The sequence below is a fragment of the Phragmites australis genome, chromosome 5 (assembly GCF_958298935.1).
Source record: "Phragmites australis chromosome 5, lpPhrAust1.1, whole genome shotgun sequence".
Classification (NCBI taxonomy): domain Eukaryota; kingdom Viridiplantae; phylum Streptophyta; class Magnoliopsida; order Poales; family Poaceae; genus Phragmites; species Phragmites australis.
In genome coordinates, this window is record NC_084925.1 from 9,998,795 (window position 1) to 10,019,839 (window position 21,045).

General features: G+C 39.8%; 1 pseudogene; it reads right to left on the reverse strand.

The window, feature by feature from the left end:
* Positions 1 to 4,870: 4,870 nt before the first annotated feature.
* On the reverse strand, positions 4,871 to 13,383 carry LOC133917808 (uncharacterized; annotated as a pseudogene).
* Positions 13,384 to 21,045: the final 7,662 nt, after the last annotated feature.

Here is a 21,045-nt window from a genome sequence, read left to right on the forward strand (position 1 = left end):
GCCACATTTCCACATCCAAGACAAGTTGGACTCCAATTCAGATACAACTCGATCTCCAAATTTGATTCATATTCCGTAGATAGTTCTGTAAGAAAAGGATCATATCTCTCACATACGAAATCCAATGGAAGTGTTTAGCCACAACTTTGAAACATTACGTCATGATCTTTCCAACCTATATCGCCCTATCAATAGATTCCTCGTGAGCGACTCAGAAACCTCAAAACAAGTTTATTGTAATAGATAGAGTTAGAGTCAGATTTTATTTCCTTAGTGTGTTTTGTAGCATTTAGGGGCTAGCATGCCCCTAAAAAGAGTCAATGTGCAACTATAATACTAGAATGTTGTTGAGGCATAGTTTCGCCTAGGACCAAATAGCAATGTCTCAAGTTGTGCCTTGTGACCACCTAGTTGACCGCATTGTAGAACTCCACCATATCAATACATCATTCTTCATCTAGATTCGCAATTTCAGATTGCATTCAATTATTATTGCTTATTATTTGGTTGCTTGCAGGGATAAGAACTTCCTATTTAGGTTGATCGTGCTCCTAACAAGATCAGTTACCTCCAGGAGTTGGTTTAGCGATTGCCCATGCACTCTATCATCGTACGAGTGTAGCCGGATTGTCAAAATTGTCTCCACCAAACTAACTAGTGTTTCTCATTGAAAGATCGAGACACCCATACCAATATCACCCAAGCAACAATCCTTCATATTCTGTCATGTTATTCATAGTAGAAAAATCAATCTGAAGTGCATACCTTATGGGTGATGTTTTATCGAAACCCAAAATCAAAATGGCATTTCTTTGAAACCAGTGCTTACAAGTGGCACATCATCAATTCCACCTCCTTTCTTTCCACGATGGTCACACAGTTCAACCAGGTGCGGTGGAGCGACAGGTGGTGGCTTTGAAGGCAAGTGGCGGTGATTACTTCATCCATGGGTGATCATGAGACCAACTTGGATGGATTGATCAAGGACCTGAAATTGTCTGAGGCATGGATGTCATGCATCAAGAGGAAGGAGAAGACGACAGGGTACTCGAATGGAATCGTATGGCACACTGTGGGTAAGGTGCTAGTAGACAAACATATCCACCTTGATGCGATCACATAGCATTTAGGGCGTGTCTGGTGTCCGGACAAAGGATTGATTTGTAATGATATGGGTCACAGCATATTTCTTCTTCATTTCATAAAGCCATAAGGAAAGAAATGTGCACTGGAAGAAGGTCCTTGGTCAGTTGGCCACAAACATTATCTAATGGTTTTGATAGAGTTTGATGGGAGTATGGTGGTTGAGGATATAGAATTTCACTTCATCCCTATCTGGATTCGTGTTACCACGCTACCCATGGACTTCATGGATAGGGAGATGGGTGAGGAGATTGGGAACAAGGTTGGTAAATTCCTGGATGTGGAAGTAGATGAAAACGGATCAGCGGTAGGAAGCTATCTCAGTATCAAGGTTCACTTAGATATTCATGTGTTAATTCTCAGAGGTGTCATGGTGGAGATTGGTTATGATGGAGAAGTCGATGGTGCCCAATTGAGTACATATTTCTCCCTGAATTTTGTCATATATGTGGCATCATTGGGCGTATTGATAAAAATTGCAAAGTTGTTGATCTGAGAACAGTGGAGAGATTGTATAGGGCTGATCTTCCTATTGTCCTAGCTAAGAAAAAGCCTATGGTGGAAAATAAATCATGTACAAGGGACAGGTCGGGGACTGAAAGCTTCCGTTCTAGTGGACGAAGTGATGAGAAGGATTGAAGGAGGAACAAATATACTAGTAACACGTTGCTGATCCAGGGGAATATGACAGAGAAAGTTGAAGGGGATGTGAATACTAGCCTGTAGCATGTGCATGAGAAGGAGAAATCTCATATAGCGAGTGTGGTGGCAGAGCCTCAGTTTGCTGCTGTAAATGATATACAAAATATGGAGAAAGTACAGGATGCGATGGGTATAGGAAAACATGGTGATGCAAGAGATGGTCTTCCATTAAATGAAAAAGGAGCTTGATCCTAATGCCATGCAAGTCGAGAAAACTGAGAACAAAGAGAAAGAAGAGCATGATATAGGCAAGAAGAGAGCTAGTACATACAAGAAGAGGGGTAGTAGAGAGGTGAGTTTTGTTGCTTCACATACAGGCCTCAGTGCAAAGAAGAGAGGATTAGATGAGATAGACAGTGGAGATGAGGATCAGTGCTTGAAGAAACAATGTGTGTTTGGAGCTGAGGGGAGTGGACATGAAGATGCGCATGAACACAACCAACATATGGTGGGGCTGCCGGGACAGCCTTGACCGACCCAATGAAGTTTATTGCTTGGGACTGCTGGGGATTGAGGAATTGGCCGACAGTTCGAGGTCTTTTGGATATCCAAAAGGAGGACCCTGATATCCTTTTCTTGTCTGAGACAAAAATGGATAAGAGAAGGGTAGAGAGATTTAGGTGGATTCTTGGACTGACAAATATGGTGGTAAAGGAGTGTGAAGGGTATAGTGGAGGGCTTGTGTTCTTTTCTAGGTGTGCCCTGCAATTATATTGATGTGGAGGTCAAGGATGGTGGAGGTGCATTGTGGAGGATGACTGGGATATATGGTGAACCACTGGAGGGAAATAAAGAGTTAACGTGGGAAGCTTTACAAACTCTACATAAATGAGTTCAATGTCTGTGGATTTTCCTTGGGGATTTCAATGAAATCCTAGTGAGTCATGAAAAAGAGGGGGGAGTGCCTAGACCACATATATGTATGGATCGTTTTCTTGTGGCTTTGGAGAACTGTGCATTGAGTGATCTTGGTGATGAAGGGGATATCTTTACATGGAGAAACCGCAATCATAGGGGAGAGAGGTATATTAGAGAACGACTGGATAGAGCGGTTGCAAATCTACAATGGTGTATGAAGTTCCTAGCTTATAGAGTTATTCATGGAGATCCACACCACTTTGATCACTGACCTATCATTGTGTGCTGAGAGGAAGCGGTGGATATAAACAAGTCAGGTTCAGGTGGGAATTCTTTTCGGTTTGAAGCTAAATGGTTACAGGAGGATGCATGTGTTGGTTTAGTGCAAGAGGCCTAGAATCGAGCTTTTCTTTCAGGTGCTTCCTTTGTTGTTGTGGGGTTACATGAAGTTGCAGTTTCTCTTTCTGATTAGAATAGAAATGTGTTGGGCAATCTTGAGAAACGAATAAAGAGAGTTAAGCAAGAACTGAATATGTGTATGAGGCAACCAATCTCAGATGCGTAGATACACAATGAATAAGAGCTTAGGTACCAGTTAGAAAAATTGGAGGATCAACTTGATATGTACTGGAGACAACTATCACATATCACTATTGGAACACAATGGTTTCCCTATGGTGTAAATTCCTAGGGAAAGATAGAAAAACACTAGGGACCATCTTCTCCTACGAATTTTCCTAGGGAAATATCACTAGGGGACATTTTGACGGGAAAGTCCCAGTGCCCTGCGGTTTTGCGGGAGGTTCAAAGGGAAAGACTTTGGTTTCCCTAGGAATTAGAGCTGTATGGAACTCTACGACATGGTGAGGCTAGCTGATGTGGACGCATTTTCCCTTGGGTTCATGTTCCGTAGGGAACATAACTCAACTTCCCTAGCATCTCATTTCGTAGGGAATATTTAAATTGTATTTTTAATCCCACCTCGAAAATTAGTTTCCCTACGGATCCAAATGAATTCCTAGGGATATTTTAATTCTTTTGCATATAATTATAGATAGAATTAGACCGACCTACATGAACAGAACTACAAGCAATAATAAACTTGCAAATATTTATATTCAAACTTAGATTCCAAATTGCATTATTAAAGGACTACAGAATATCTCATACAATTTGTAGTCATTGTCACAAAAGAACATGCAGCTCCAAATCTAAGTCCATGCTAATCTTGTCATGTCCCAGCACTCAAACCATGACATCAACAATAGCTCCAAAAGTTTTGCTAAATATATGCCAAAAAGAAGCCAACAACTGCTCCAACTCTAAGGGCATGCAAATATTATGAGGTCCCAGGACATACCAACAAACAGATCCAAAAGGTTGGCTAAATGCATGCCAATGTTACAGCCAAAAGCTCCAAGAGACAAGATGGTCATGCAAGAGTTTACAACATCGGAAAATCGCCATCTTGAGGGGATTAGTTGGCACCACCACTAGTAGTTGTATTCATAGAGCCACCAAATACTCCATGAGCAATCATGTGTATTGTGTCTTCTGGAGTTTCTACCCCGACAGCTGAGCTAGATGTATTAACCTATACAAAAAGTAAAGTAAGGGTTTAGCAAAACAAACTCATACGGTAAGAAATTAATCCTTAGTAAGCGCCATATATAACCAGTAATTTTATACTTCCAGAAACTAGATGCATCTAGTTTGGAAAAGAAATGGGAGTTGGACAAATTAGGTACTAGCAACTCAAAGCATTGACTATTGGTGTACATACAACTTCTAATCATCTATAACATGGGCACAAAAGTTTGCAACAATTATACTCACAGCACATACTCCACAGTCACAAAATACTAGTCTTAATGAGAATAGTCTATAAAGTGCTAGGCTTGCTCAACAAAGAAACAAATGAAACTTGATGCACATTGTTGGTAACAGGTGGGCTACGCTAGCATAAAACAAACTTTCTCTACCACGTTCAACCAAGGAACCATGCGAGTAGGGGATCATAGATCATTACCACTAGACGTGCAGCGCAACGGAACAAGAGTTGGAGTAGTCTGGTCCAACGTCGTGCACGTCCTCGACCAGCTCCGACCATGTGCACCACATCCTTGACCAACTTCAAGGAGTACATCACGTCCTCGACCAGCTCCGATCATGTGGACCGCATCCTCGACCAGCTCTGAGCAGGTACGTCATGTCCTCGACCAGCTCTGAGCAGCGTTGTCAGGACTAGCGACCACGAAGAGGAAGCCTCGACCATGTCCTCGATCAGGAAGAGGAAGTAGTCGACCACCTCGTCGACCATGTACTCGCACTCCTCAAACACCTCCAAGCAGGCGTATCGTGCTCCTTGACCACAGAGCATGGCCACCACTACAATCTTCACGCCAAGGAGATCAACACCACAATAGTAGCAACACCTCAACGATATCCACACGTACAGAGATGGAATGTCGTGCACCAATGTGTTAGCACCGCACGCCCAACTAGGTTTTCATAGGGAGTTCAGGAAGAGGTGGCAGCCAGGATTTTTGGTGGAGAAAACTTGTGCGCCCACAGCTTTTCCCTCCTCTTATATAGAGTACGCTAATAGGCCTTTAATCACATTAAAGCCCATCATTACTCTAAACCCTAATGAACATTCAATCATATTAAATCCCATTAGCACAACCAATCTACCTACGAGATTGCCTCTAGGGCATATCACCAACAATTTCCCACTTGCACTAGAGTCAATTCATGCAAGTTTTAAATTCCATCCCTTTAAGTGTGTGACCCGTTAAGTTCATGTGTAAACGGCCGCGACCCGGAAACCCTTTCCATATTGCAAGTCAATAGCAGTACCTAGCAGCACATATTGAATCCCAAGCACACATAAAGATCACATCGGTTTAACCTTGATATACACATGCACCAATCCCATTGCCACACAATACTAGTCAAGCTCAAGGTGAGATACGTGCCACCCTTGTGATAGCTCAACCATTCACTCGATCAAGTAGTGGATTCATCATGATTAACTCCTTAATCATATTGGCATGGTCCTATACTTTCTTAATCCAACTACTTTGAGAGGCCTAAAGATATCTCTCCCATTTAGTAGGATGGGCAAATTCCATCTTGACCACTCACACCCCACGACATGCTTCATAACATACAAAAAAGCAACATTTATAACTACCCAGGTACGGAATAGTGTTTGGAAGCCCTTAAGTGTGTTACTACACATTATGGGAATCAATGACGATCTCATGTCAAAGTATTCTGCAGGTACACCATTCGAGACTACAACTGATGGCACTCCGCTTAACTATCCTAGTAGTGTCTTAAGGTGGGTATGTCCAATACTATATTCACTAACATGTGCTCACATTATTGATTTGATATCCCCATATCTATGATCCATGAAACATGATCATCAATCAATACATGTGCTACTTTGTGAATCATCATTATTCCACTTGATGATATGAAATCAGGAACCATTTTAGAATGACATCAAACAATGAGTCTTATGAGCAAGTCACGTACTTGCTGATCAATGTCTATAATGATCATTTAAGGAACAGAGTAATAAAATTACTCGAGACAACACAAACATAGAAGTGATACAATCATCTCCATGATTGCCTTTACGGCATATCACCAAAACTTTCCTATTTACACTGAGCCAGCCACATAGGTATCCAATACCTATTGCTCGATAGTGCACCTTCTTTCAGGTTGTAGGATAAGACAGGCTAACGAATTCAGTCTGATAGGTATCCAATATCATTTGCATATATTTACATCACTTCTCCATTTAATTCAAATGATGTATTCGTGCCAAAGTACATACTCAAAATTATGGTGGTATCAATGCACCCAGTGCTCGAGCAATAGGTCAACTATCGACAATAGAGATTCATTGGACCGAACACATTACAAACCACACATAACTCAAAAACTAATTTTCTGATCCAAGCAATTTCCAATGTGACTTCAAAAGCGGTGGTGTACTTCTAGCTCACCGTTCCATCATTTACATAAAACCAGATTCCACCATGATTCCTTTGTTGGTTTGAAATCTAGCATCGATGTAACCATTTCCAATGACATTTTCTTCCCTCCAAAAACCATGATCACATCATCGTTCTTATCCAGTACTAGACTATCAACATGATGATTTTTCTTGATGACTTGTGATTGATATCAAGATTTCCCTGCTCATCAGGTGTCACAACATGCTGAGTCTTGCAAAGATTGACGCTACATGGCATTGGCAAGAAACCTTATTTGGAATCCTGCATATTGAACTATTTCAATACCTTGTCAATGTGCGTTCTTCGGCTTAATATCATTGGCTTTTTTCTAGGTATTTTATTCAGGATATCATGCTCATCATGTGTCATCACACACTGATTCTCACAAGTTCCAACACTTTGGCCTCCTTTTATCTATCTCTATAGGTCTTTATGCCCTATATTTTCTTTCCCACAACTTCATCTTGCAACCATTTCTCAATGTAGATTTGATAAACTTAATGCATTGGATTGTCACCCCAATCAATAATATGTCATACATATTTATGAGATCATAAACACAGATGTGCTCCCACCTGCCTTGTTTTAAACACAAGGTTCTTACTCACTCTTGATGGAGTCAAACTCCTTTGACCACCTCATCAAAGTGAAAATTATAATTCTGATATACTTGACTCAATCCATAGATGGACTATCAAAGCTTGCATAGCTTCCTAGAATATTTTAGGATCATCAAAACTATTAGGCTCTATCACATACATGCCTTAACTTAGGTTTCCATAAAGAAAAGTTGTTTTGACATCCATTTTCCATATCACAATATGCAACAATCACTAGGATAATCCCACTAGACTTTTAGCATAGCGATGGACAATATGTTTCATCATGATCAACACTTTGAATTACCATGAAACTTGTCACCACCAATCATGCTATACATACGCGAACATTTTCATCATTGTCTACCCCTTTTCCTTCAAACCCATTTACACTTAATATTTTTTACACCATTGGGTGGATTGATCAAATTCCAAACTTGATTTTCTCGCATGGATTGTAATTCGGATTTCAAGCCATCCCTCATAGTCTAGTCCCATCATTGCTTCTATATAGTACTTGGGCTCATTATTATCCAACAATAATATATCGCGTTGCTCCGTGGTTACGAACATAAACCTCTTAGATACACGACTGACCCTTTCTGACCGACGTGGGGCTAGTGTCTCCACAACATATTCTGCAACATCTAGTTGTGATTCAGTAGGAGCTGAAACATTTTCTGATGATTCCTGAATCTCTTCGAGTTGCACCGTGCTCCCACTAACTTTCTTTGAGAGAAACTCTTTCTCCAGAAAAACACCATTCCAGGCGATAAACACTTTGCCTTCTTCCCATTTATAGAAATAGTATCCTTTTGTTTCCCTAGGATACTCCACAAAGAAGCACTTATCTGATTTGGGAGTGAGTTTATCATACGTCAAATATTTTACATAGGCTTCACAACTCCAGATATTAACGAAAGATAACACGGGACACTTCTGGCCTATATCTCATATGGTGTCTCCTCCGTATAGACATCCAATTCGTGGAGGCATATCGTGCGGAGTCAACTATGAAACAATTCCACATTGCTTTAGATGACCATCAAATCATGGCTCAAATATTCATCTCCATGATCCAATTGCTGGAATGTAATTATCTTGCCTGTATATTTTGTACATTCTAAAACTCCTTGAACTTTTCGAAAGATTCAGATTTGTACTGAGAACCACTTTTAGCTATAAAGCTCCTCAACCTGCATACATCTATATGTGTAAGAGCTAATAACTCACTCGCCCTTCCTCCTAGATCAGTTAAAAACAACTTAGTCATCTTGCCAAGTAAACAAGATTCACACATATCAAATGATTCAAAATCAAATGAATCTTGAAGAACATCTCTATGGAGCTTCTCCATACGTCTCTTATTCAGAAGACATAAGTAACAATGCCAAATACAAGTGGGGCCAAATAATGTTATAGACTCACATATCCTTAAAATCTATTCATCAATGGATCATGACTGGACCAAGTTGCTAGAAAGCTAAACAACATTTTCCACAATCCTCGACTTCTAAAGCAGATTTTATGGTCATAGTCAAGTTAAGATCAGAATTAAAATTATTCCATTCAAAACTCTAAGGGTAATAATGAAGCTATAGTGCCAATCGGCCAACACAACAATCATTTTCTATATTGCTGATGCATATATCAACTTCACATTTTGCCAAAAACTCTAGTTTGATTCTAGTATCAACTACCCAAGAGTTACAAGAGAAAATGGCAAGATCCAAGTCTATATCATTGGTATCTTGGTCTAGAAGTCATACTTCCTTTTCTTTTCTCAAGAACTTCCAAGTATTCCCGGTTTCCCATTGAACTATCATCGTATGACTACAACTCTTTAAGTGTTATGCCCCACTTTCTAAACATGTACACAAGCGAGGCTTTCATGATCAAGTATCGTTTAACCAAGCTTGGTTATCCACGAAGCAAATATACCCTTCAATCATATTGAAGTCATATTAAATGTGAGGCAATGGACATAAAGTAAGTAATCATGGCGTTTTTCGTAAACTTCATGAGTTACAAGATAGCATCTTTGAGCTAGTTCATCAGGACAAGAACCTCTAGAACACATCCTTTGCATCATTGAATGAGAACAATTTCCAATTCAATTTCATGTCAATTGTTACAATTTAATCCAGAATTGTAAGGGGGACTACTTCCAAAATCTACAACAAAAATATATGCAACGCTTCAACACCATGTTTGTGTGTATCTTCGAATAAAGAATTTATTAGAAGATACTTCCACTATATGTTTTGAAATTGTTTCCCTCTAACGCCATACAATGGGACAAGATCCATATTCAACTGGGTTCTAATGAGCTTTGGCATCACTGCTAGAAACCTAGGTGATATAGGTAAGCAACACATTGCTAATCACATCTCTATGTGACTCATATTTGTTGGGTGGCATCCAATGCCACGGCACCCAACACCACACCCCAAGCCAAAAACTGTTTTGATAGCTTGTTAAGTAAACTAACACTATGCGTGTAGATGTCCAACATCCACCTAACTGGTAAGATAAATAATAGCATCCTGCTTTGGCAGACCTACCAAACAATGATCAAAACCTATATAGGTGCAGCTATTGGAAGGGCATCAATTACTCTTAATTTTTCTAAGGGAAGCTATTGTACCGTGGTAATCATATCAATCGCATATAAAACATGAAGGAATAGTATGGCAGGAACATAGATAAACATCACAGGCGATCATATTAACTGTGACATAGTATGAGCCCTTCACATGGTGATCTCCATTGCCACGATCCATGTCCTCTAGGTCATCATACTTCAAGTCTCTATGATCATGTACTAGACTACTACACTTAATAGCTAGCAACAAATCACTTGAGAATATGAAGCATCACAAGTCGGCACATAGGCCGTTATATAATAACATGACAACCTTTGGCTACAATTAATCATGACACATAGGCCACAAAAATCACGATAACAGTCACAACATTCTCTGCAAAAATGAGTTAAGCATAGAATTAAATTCTAATGTTGCGATGTGAACATGTTATTATAACAATCTATGTGTGTACTCTACGCAACGGTGGTCCCCCCGTGGGTTTCAGGGCAGTGCCCTGAAAACCTCTCGGAAATACATAGATCGTATCTATGAAATCAATATGGAAATCTCATCGAATTGATCATATCAAGCCGATTTTGAGTCATTCTCAATGTCTCAATTCCCATTGGATCAATCACATTGATCATCACATGAGGTTTTCTAGAAACAACGACAATACACAGAACCTCGATCTGCTATTCTACCAACCATGCAGTAGCGTGCCTGTTAGCCCCGATGGTGATTCTAACCGGTAGGGGCAAATCGCACACGCGGCCAGTGGAAGATCAAGTTAATCTTTTTGGTCATGTGGTTCCATTGACTTGCACCTCATCCAATCCCAATTACACCAAACTGTGCATCGACCAATCCATCACATGAACCAATCATAAGAACAAAAATAGATCCTATCTATTACTACAACATATCATCTATATGTGACTAATCTAGATCAAAAACTATGCATGTAGCCTCTGATAACACTATTGGGTAACGGTTAGGCCATGCTAGCATAAAACAATTTTTCTCTACCGTGTTCAACCAAGGAACCATGCGAGTAGGGGTTCATAGATCGTTACTACTAGACGCGCAGTGTAACAAAAGAAGATTTGGAGTAGTCTGATCCAACATCGTTTGCGTCCTCGACCAGCTTTGACCACATGCGCTGCATCCTCGACCAGCTTCAAGCAGGTATGTCATGTCCTTAACCAGCTCCAACCATGTGCACCATATCCTTGATCAGCTCTAAGCAGGTACATCACATCCTCAACTAGCTCTGAGCAGCGTTGTCATGATCTGTGACCATGAAGAGGAAGCCTCAACCACGTCCTCGATTAGGAAGAGGAAGTAGTCTATCTCATCGACCATCTCGTCGACTAGGTACTCGCACTCCTCAACCACCCCCAAGCAGGTGCATCATGCTCCTTGACCACAGAGCATGACCAACACCGCAATCTCCACGCTAAGGAGATCAGCACCTCAATAGCAGCAGCACCTCTACGGTATCCACATGTACAGGGATGGAACACTGTGCACCGATATGCTAGCACCGCACACCGACTAGGGTTTGACAGGGAGTTCAGGAAGAGGTGGCGGCCAGGATTTTTGGAGGTGAAAACTTGTGCGCCCATGAATCCCGTCTCCTCTTATATAGAGTACACTAATGGGTCTTTAATCATATTAAAGTCTATCATGACTCTAAACCCTAATGAGCTTTCAACATATTAAATCCTATTCACAGATTCAATCTGCATACACGATCACCTCTAGGGCATATCACCAACACATATAATTAGAAATGAATTCCTTGTTCTAATTTGAGAGAAGCACTGATATCACTACGCTCAATTGATCAAAGGTCTGCTAATAAATTCTAGCTGTAACCACCCATTTTAGCACAATATAGAAGGTTGTGCAATAGGAAACCATACACGGCAACATATACACAGAAAGCCACCTCCATCCATGCAATCGAGTTGATCAAACAAAGCAAATTTAAGCCTAAAAAAAAACACTTCTAGCAAACAGGCTGAAACTTTCTATGGTTAACTTTGGCCAAAATTGATATATCTATAGCTAAAGTATATGTTATGGTCATTTGAGCCAACCAATCATGTCATTTTGGCTCCTTTAGTTGGGAGAATAGCAAATTGATGCTGCAAAATAGAGAAAAGAGCACCTCAACTTTGGCCAGCAGCCAACATGACTTGCATAAAAATAGTCCCAGTAGGCAGCAATAGATGAAGCAGTATACATACATTTTCTAGAGAGGGATAGAGAGGGATTTGGAAGCACTAAAACATCATGTGCCGGAGGCGGAGCTGGGGGAGGCATGGAAGGTGGAACTAAATTTGAAGGCATTCCAGTATGTGCAGCCACATTCTACAAATGGAAGAGTATGATGCAAAATAAGTAGACAGTTTAATTGATTCTAAGAAAAATACAAAATGAGAGCAGTATGTTAGATCTGACCTCCATGAACCTTTGTACATTATCACTATAGCTCTATACCAATTGACCCCACTGGAATATGCTATTGGCATATTCCTTCACCAACCGACTATCATGAGCTTCATTTTCTCTTGCACGTACCTTATCTTGACATTTACGCTTGGCAACCACTAAAGAGGCACGGATACTCTTCAACTCAGCAAAGGCCTCTCCATCATCAACTATGCCATTAAACGTAGCCCATTTGCCATGTGGTCACCCACAAGAGCATTCGTCAAGAGCTTTCATATCCACTGGTGAGTGCAGCAATTCAAAATTAGCTCCATTTAACTCATGTGCCTTAGTTACATATCTCTCTTATCGCACAAAGAAATAAATGTGTGAAGAGTTGAAAAAATGCGACAATAGGAGGGAAGTAGAAAATGAAGAAAAATGTGCTCCATGCATATAGGAGAAAACAAGCCTGTCTTTTAGAGCAATGATCATGATTTTAGTGGTAAAAATGGTAGTAGTCACAAAAAGAAAGGATCTACACCCTTTTGGGGGAACAAAGAAACTTGTCAGGCATGCAATGGCTTCATCTATGTTTAGTGAAGTAGGATCTTGAGGATTTGCCCCTCTATGTGTATAAACCCATGCCACAACATGTGATACTTCTCTTCCTTCTTTCTTAGACTACATTCAAAAGACAGTAAAATGAAAAGCATGCCCAATGCGAACTATGCAACATGAATTTAGTAAGTCCACACTCACCAACTTTTGGCGTATTGTTGCTATAGAGTTCGACCCTCCTTTGTGAGGTTTAAATTTACTACTGTAGTGGTTGGCGTGATTTATCTCAGATTTTGTCTTAAAATTGGGATGGCTTCATTCTTCAGCCAAAGCACACCAATAGTCTTCTTTGCACCCGATAGGATGTTGGGCAATATACTCCTCTTGTGACAAATAAAACTTCCTAGCAATCTTGTCACAAATCTTTCTTTTTTCTACTATGCGATAATGATCCATTGTAGCATAGATTCTTGCATAGTACATTATGCTTCCAATGAGCTGTTTGCAGCACTCAGCAACATGTTGTCTCGGATCATCTTCTTTGTCAGGATCATATCTATACCTAAGCTGCAAAAGTATTAATTTGCCTAAGTAAATTGAAAAGGATAGAACTGGAAGAAGAGAGCACATCCTTGAAACTGTATGCAGGAATTACGCTAAATTCTTCCTCAACAATATTAGCTTTGGATTTCTTAGCTGTATCCTTTGATGCTTGGAAATGTTTCCATGTTGATGTCGGCACACATTGCCTCTATATTTAACCAACCCAGGATAATTGATTTTCAGTAAACATGTTAACACACTTGCAGGAGTCCTTCCCTTTCCCAGAGTAGGTACTTCAAGCCATTGCCTTGAAATTCAAAAGAAAATTGCAATTAATTGTTAACACACATCATATGACTGAATATTCACATGAAAATCACAACATGAATTTTTCAAACTCACGTTTTCCCTTCCAGCATAAACAATGGGCGATCTCTCTCATTGGGGATTATGGGGGAGAGTTATGAACTACCACGCAAGTAGGAATCTACGGTTTCCTCATCCACTCCAAGTGAATTAGCATGTCCACTCGAACTTGAAGTTGAGCATTGCCTAGCACTAGAACCACTGCTAGTCTGACAAATTGTCCCTCGGTGTGAAAGTGTCATCCCTTCAAAAATGAGATTGTTGTGCATAAGTAATTGTATTGGAAAGGCTTCTAAAACTTAAGTGCAAACCAAAAAAAGAACTGCTATAAACAAAATAGTAATTGTATCATGAAATAAAACGTAATTTCTATAAGCAGTAGTGCTGAACTAAAAAATAGCAATGCTGAAAAACAGTATTGATGAACTGAAAAATAGAACTGCTAATAAAACAGAACTGAAATCAAAGAACAGCAGTGCTGAAAACACTGAAATAAAAACATGAACACATAGTAGTTGTAAAAGTTATTACTTTGTCAATAAACTTTACACTAAAAAATCATCAGGGTCTTCTTAGTATTGTTCTTCAGTACATTTATGGCATGGTTCTATATCAGATCCTCTTTCTTCTTCTTCTTCAACTTGTAATTCATTCTCTCCACTCACATTATTTCGTTGTTTGATCAGCTCAGATATTTCATGTGGATCGACAACCTCACCTAAGCCATTACTTGTGATAACATCTAAACCAAGTCTAATGCCTACCAAGAATTCTTTAGCTATACCATCTTCTTGGAAGGTTTTTGTACATGGTGGGTCTTCATTGTTGTAGTCATCCATCGAAGGAATGGATAAGCTTCCAAGGGGGCTGACCTTCTATGCAACCCACCACACATTAAGGCTTGACTTGGACATACATGCGTATGGAAGATAATACACATGCGTCACTTGGCTTGCAAGCACAAAAGGCTCGTTTGCTGGATTACATGATGCATGAGAACTTCTACTAATCCAAACCTTTCCAAGTGTCTCACCCCATTAGTCGGGTGGAACCAATGACACTCAAACAAAACAAGGGTAAATTCCTTATCCCCATCAAACCTCAACTCAATTAAGTCTTTGATAATACCGTAATACTCAAGTGCCTTGTTGGTGCCAACATCAACACCAACAACGAGCACCCTTGTATTGATGGTAGTTAAGTTTCCTCTAGATTTTTTGTACTTTTCAGATCGAAATTTGTATCCATTAACTTCATAAATATCATATGACTTGACCTTGAGGCCACTTCCATGTGATAAGTGACACGGTTCATTGTTTACGCTTGCATCCTTTGTCACACTAAAGTGTTGCAAACTACAATTAAAGCCTATTTTATAATTGGGAAGAAGTTTTGAAAGTGTAGAAACAGAAATTAGCCAAGGAAATGGTACCAAGTCTTTAAACCAATCCAACAAGTCTAGTTTGTCGTTGCCAGCTCCATTTATTATTAAGTTGTCTAGCTGTTTTTGATTTGGTGATCTTGGACACCTCCATTGCTCTCGTTCAAATTTTCTACAAATTTCAATACAAGATTATTGATTACAGTCATGTTAAATATTAGTGTACTGATTTAAATAATGTAGTGTACTTACTCCACATATTCATCCACTTCGCTCAAGTTTGTGAAGATATAGATGATTGTTGTCTTGTACTCTTTAACTGTTAGAGTCCTAGGTACCTCTACCAGTCTTCCATCCCTACACTTGAAACAAGCTTAGGGTAGATTCAGATGAGGGGCCATATTGAGCATAACGATGTGAGTGATTGCTGGAGCTAGATATTTGATCTGGCAAGTACAACGATGTTGAATGTGTTATCTCCTCAACAAGGCATCCTTCTACTATTAAGGCTTCAACACAAGCCTTGGTATGAACTTTTTGCTTAAGTTTTTTTAATAACCTACAAGAATTGAGTTATTAGGTCATTGCCTATGATAGGTAATAAAGAAAAATGCAAGCAATTTAAAATGTATACCTCTCAACTCCATACATTCAAGTGTACTTTGAAGGGTCTCCTACCCTCACTTGATATGGGGGGTGTACCATAGATGCTCCATTGAATTGAAGAAACACAGTGGGAAGATTTTCTCCAATTTGCAAAGTATAATAGGTATATTTGCTTCCAACTGAAGCATCTGGGCATCAACCTCTTTTGCACAAAGCACTCTGAAAAAATAAGTTAGAAGCATATCCATCTGGAAATTTGACCTCTCTTATAAATACACAAAATACCTAATGTTGGTTTTTACTTATTGTATACCAAACTTTTGGCACACTATCTCCATCAGACTTCAAACGTTACTTTGGTCTTATGCTCATTTCTTCCAAATCAAGCCTAGCATTAAGCGTGTCCTTTGTCTTCCCAACAATGTTGAGAAATGTTCCAAGAAGTTTTTCACATATATTTTTTCAATGTGCATGACATCAAGATTATGCCATAACTTCAAACTTGTCGAATACGGCAAGTCAAAGAAACAAACTTTTTGGTTCCAACATTGGTAACCGACTCCCCGCTTCCTTTTCTTCCCTCCAGGATGCTTTCCTGGTCTAACGTCTTTGACCTTCTCCAGTTCCTCCAGCAGCTCCTCTGTACTAAATTCCCCTAGCTTCTCACATGTTTCAATCGGACCATTAAAAACTTTCCTTCTTCCCCATGGATGTTCCCATGGAAGGAAATGATGGTGCCCAATATAACATATCTTGTGCCTTATTTTCTTTGAGCAAGGAACTTTGTCACAATGAACACAAGCATAATAACATTTTGTGACTCGCCCCGACAATGTGCACAATGCTGGATAATCATGAATGCACCATATAATTGCAGCACATGTAGATAAAACATTCTACCACTAAATGCATCATAAGTATGGACAACCTTCCAAAGCTCAAGCAACTCTTCCGTGAGAATCTCCAAGAACACATCAAAATCCTTTCCTGGAGAACTCGGACTAGGGATGAGTAAGGCCATCATTAAGTTGGATTGTTCCATATATTCCCATGGTGGTAGATTGTAAGGCACAAAACATACTAGCCACATGTTGTATCAAGAGGTCATGTTGCCAAATGGATTGAAACCATCAGTTGCAAGGCCAAGTCTCAAGTTCCTAGCATCTTCTGTAAACCACCCAAATTTTTTATTGAAGTCTTTCCATGCCTCACCATCACCGGGATGGCTAAGTTCATTCTCCACCGGTTGTCGCTTCAACTTGTGCCATTATGCCTCCTCTGTTGTTTTCTTATAAGCAAACATCCTCTTCAACCTTGGAATCAATGGAAAATGTCTCAATACCTTCTTAGGAATGTGCTTGCTTCCATCTGCTTCTTTCCATCTTGATGCACTACATACCAGGCACTCATCATTTTTTGCATACTCCTTTCGAAACAAGACACAATTATTCTAGCACATATGGATTGAATCATATCCAAGTCCAACGGAATGAAGAAAGTTCCTTGCTTCATTGTAAGATGCTGGAAGAGAGCAAGCAGGAAATGCTAAGGATAACAACTTCAATGGTGCAGTAAATGCAACATTGTTGATCCGATAGAATGACTTGATATGAAGTAACTTCACAACAAATGAAAATCTAGTAAAACCAGCACATCCAGGGTAAAGTTCATGCTTTAACTCTTCTATTACACTTGCAAATATTGTTCACCCACCACCATCACCTTCAGTTGTGTACATCTCCTCTATCATATCAGGAATTCTATCATCGGTGTCTTCATCCTCATTTAAACCAACATCCACTTGACCACTAATATGTTCATCCTGATGGTGTGCATTTTCATGAACTCCAGCATCAAATGGTTCTCCATGATGGATCAACCTATTGTATGTGCTTGCCATCCCATAAATATATAAGTGATCCTCCACATGTCGATGAATCCGATTCAGACATTTACGATATGGGCAAAGTATTTCTTCATTCTCACCAAATCTTTCCCTAACAAACTTCATGAAATCGCTGACCCCATAAATATGTACCTTTCTAAATTGTCTACCATTTATCCAACTTCTGTGCATCTATCAAGCATTCAAATAAGGAAAAATTAACAGCTCATTATAGTGCCCAAAATAAATAAACATTATTGTGCATGTTTTATAAATCTTTGTACCGTGCAACATAAATCAACAAAAAAATGGTTCCATGACAGAAGAAATCATAAAATCCACAAACACATTCTCAATTTAGTTATTTACTAGAATATACTCAAATTAAATAATGTACTATCTAAAATGGCATATACATGTGTAAAAATCTACAATATTACCATTATTCAAGAAAAATCTAGGCATATAGAAGCAAGAGATATTATTGAAACCAATACTGACTAGAGGGAATCTGTACCTTCGTTGGAAGACTCACCATTCAATTGCTCGCAAGCAAGCACGAAAAAAGCTTCTATTTCTAAACGAAAATTGTGGACCAATTACTGCAGCCAGATGGCAGGTCGCGTGGGCAAACGTTGCTGCTGAGGAAGATAAGCCCTTCCAGGGCTAATGCGTTGCCTCGGAGGCGTGGCTGCTGTGCCAGCTTGCACCGCAAGGCAGTGCCATCGGGGTACGTCGCTGTCTCCACGGGATGCGTTGCTGCAGGGTGCCGCAAATCTATGCTGCGAGGTGCGGACCGTTGCCTCTAGTTTGTGCCACTGGTGTGTGCCGTTGTAGCTGTTATCTCTTTTTTGAGGGGGTGCACCGCCGTCTTAGCGCAGAGGCGTGATCTGTTTTCTCGTCAAGTCCCAAAATAGACTTGTTGCACTGGCCTGCAACTGACAGGTATGCCACTGATTTATGTATATATAAAATTTTAGATACCAAGGATTTGAACTACCTCCATAGCTTAGTGGTAGTGCTAACCCTCCTCATCTGATTGGTCTCAAGTTCAAACCTTGAGGTGGGTTGTTTTCTTTCTATTATGCCTCCCTACTTTTCACCTCATACTTATATGTGAGACCCTAGCTGACTGGTGGGCCATGCTTGCTTTATCCACGCAAGAATTTTATGACAATAAAACTTTATCACAGGTGCTAACCGAACTCTTATGACAAAATTGTTTCATAACAACATTCTGTGACACTTTTTGTTTGTCCTTAGTGACGGTTGTACCATTATTGGCCACTAAAATGCAGAGTTACAGCTCCAAATTAATTCTTATGACACTTTCTAGAAAAAAAAAATCATAAATCAATGACAGTTTACAGTATTGCCATATAGTTTTTGTTATAGATTAGTAGATTTATTGTAGTGGAAGGTAATAGTTGGCGTGCGGTGGATGGGAGACCGAAGGGACGGTGGTGTAGGGGTGATGTGCACGGTGGCGCTTGGATTAGTGGGATTTTTGTGGAGCTGCCTGGATGAGAGCAGTGGAGGGGAGTGGATTTGGTGGTGGTGCCTGGATGAAAGCAGTGGAGGGGAGTGGAGACCGATTTAGCGGTGGCACGCGATTTCTACATTGGCGCACAATTTTGGTGGCAGTGGCACGGAGATGAGCAAAGACATGGAAAATATCGGTGTTCTGGCGGTGACGGGCGGTGGCTATGCAATTTCAGGATTCTAGCAGTGCGAAAAAAAATTTGGGCTTATTTTCATACGAAACCTAATATACCTAGGGATAACATGCCATGTTGGCGGCACTGTGGCGTGCTCCTCCGATCTTTCCTAGGAACAAAACTAATTCATAGGGAATATTCCTGTTTCCCTACGGTTTTAGATTCACGTTCTAGGGAACATTTCTTTCCCTACTACAGGTAAAAATTTCCTAGGGACAAATAAAAAATGGTAAGGAAACCATTGAGTTCTAGTAGTGTATGGATTGGCTGAAAAAAAGGAGATAAAATACATATTATTTTCAGGCTTGTGCATACGAAAGAAAACAGGTTAACAAAATTAAAAAGCTGCAAAAATAAGATGGTTCTATAGTTGATAAGGATTCTCAGTTGCTGTCCTATGTCACTGCCTACTACCGATCACTTTTCACCAGCAGCAGTACGGTTGGTAATATGCTAGCACTTGATCATGTTCTTCCAAAATTCACAGTTGACGAGGTGAAGGAAGCTTTGCATTGCCGAATTGGCCTATTTCTTGCGCGTACCAATTGAAGTATTTTGATTTGAGTACCAATTGAGATCACGGTTGTCTCATATGCATGCTTAGTCACATCAAGACAGAGAAGAGAATTTCTCAATACAGAACTTTTTCCTCTGTATGAATCGATATTATTCTAATTTCTTCCCGAAACTTCCCAAGAAAAATCCCGAATTGGATCCAAAATTGACGGGTTAATGTGAGCTTATCCATGTGGTTAGGATATAGGTAGGGGTAGGTGTTAGGCATGCGGAGACTTAAGACCTTCGTAGGCAATCAGGTATGGCTTTGGTTAAGTCAATTTACAACTCCCCGGACAGGATGGAATGCCCGCCATTTTTTATAAGAGATTTCGGGAGATAATTGGGGATAGGGTCCAACAGGAAGTTCTAGCAGTGCTCAATGGAGGTACTTTTCCTGAAGGGTGAAATGCTACAAATGTTGTGCTGATTCCTAAAGTGAAAAATCCAGAAAGAATTAATGATTTGCGAGCTATTAAATTGTGCAATGTACTATATAAAATTATGCCCAAAATATTAGCTAATCACCTCAAAATTTTCTTGATGATGTGATCACTCCAAACCAAAGCGCTTTTGTCATGGTCGATTAATCACATATAATATTCTTTTGGCCTCTGAGATGTCACATTTCATGCAGAACAAGAGATCTGACAAGGATGGATATGCGGCGCTGAAACTTGATATGAGTAAAGCCTATGATCATGTGGAGTGGAATTTTTTAGAAGCCATGCTTGCAAAATTGGGGTTGAATGAGGATTAGGTTAATCTTTTGATGAATTGTGTTCGGTCAATCTCATACATGATAAAAGTCAATGGATTTTTTCAGAAACAATCATTCCACAACGAGGGCTTAAGCAGGGTGATCCACTCTCTCCATATTTGTTCTTAATTTGTGCTGAAGGCTTCTCTTCTTTGTTGCAAAATGCATAGCAGCTTGGTATGATTAAAGGGGTTTCTATTTGCCAAAATGCACCAAGTGTTTCCCATTTGCTCTTTGCAGATGATTCTTTAATTCTGCTGAAAGTTGACAATGCTAGCGCTACACACCTTCAAGGTATTCTTGA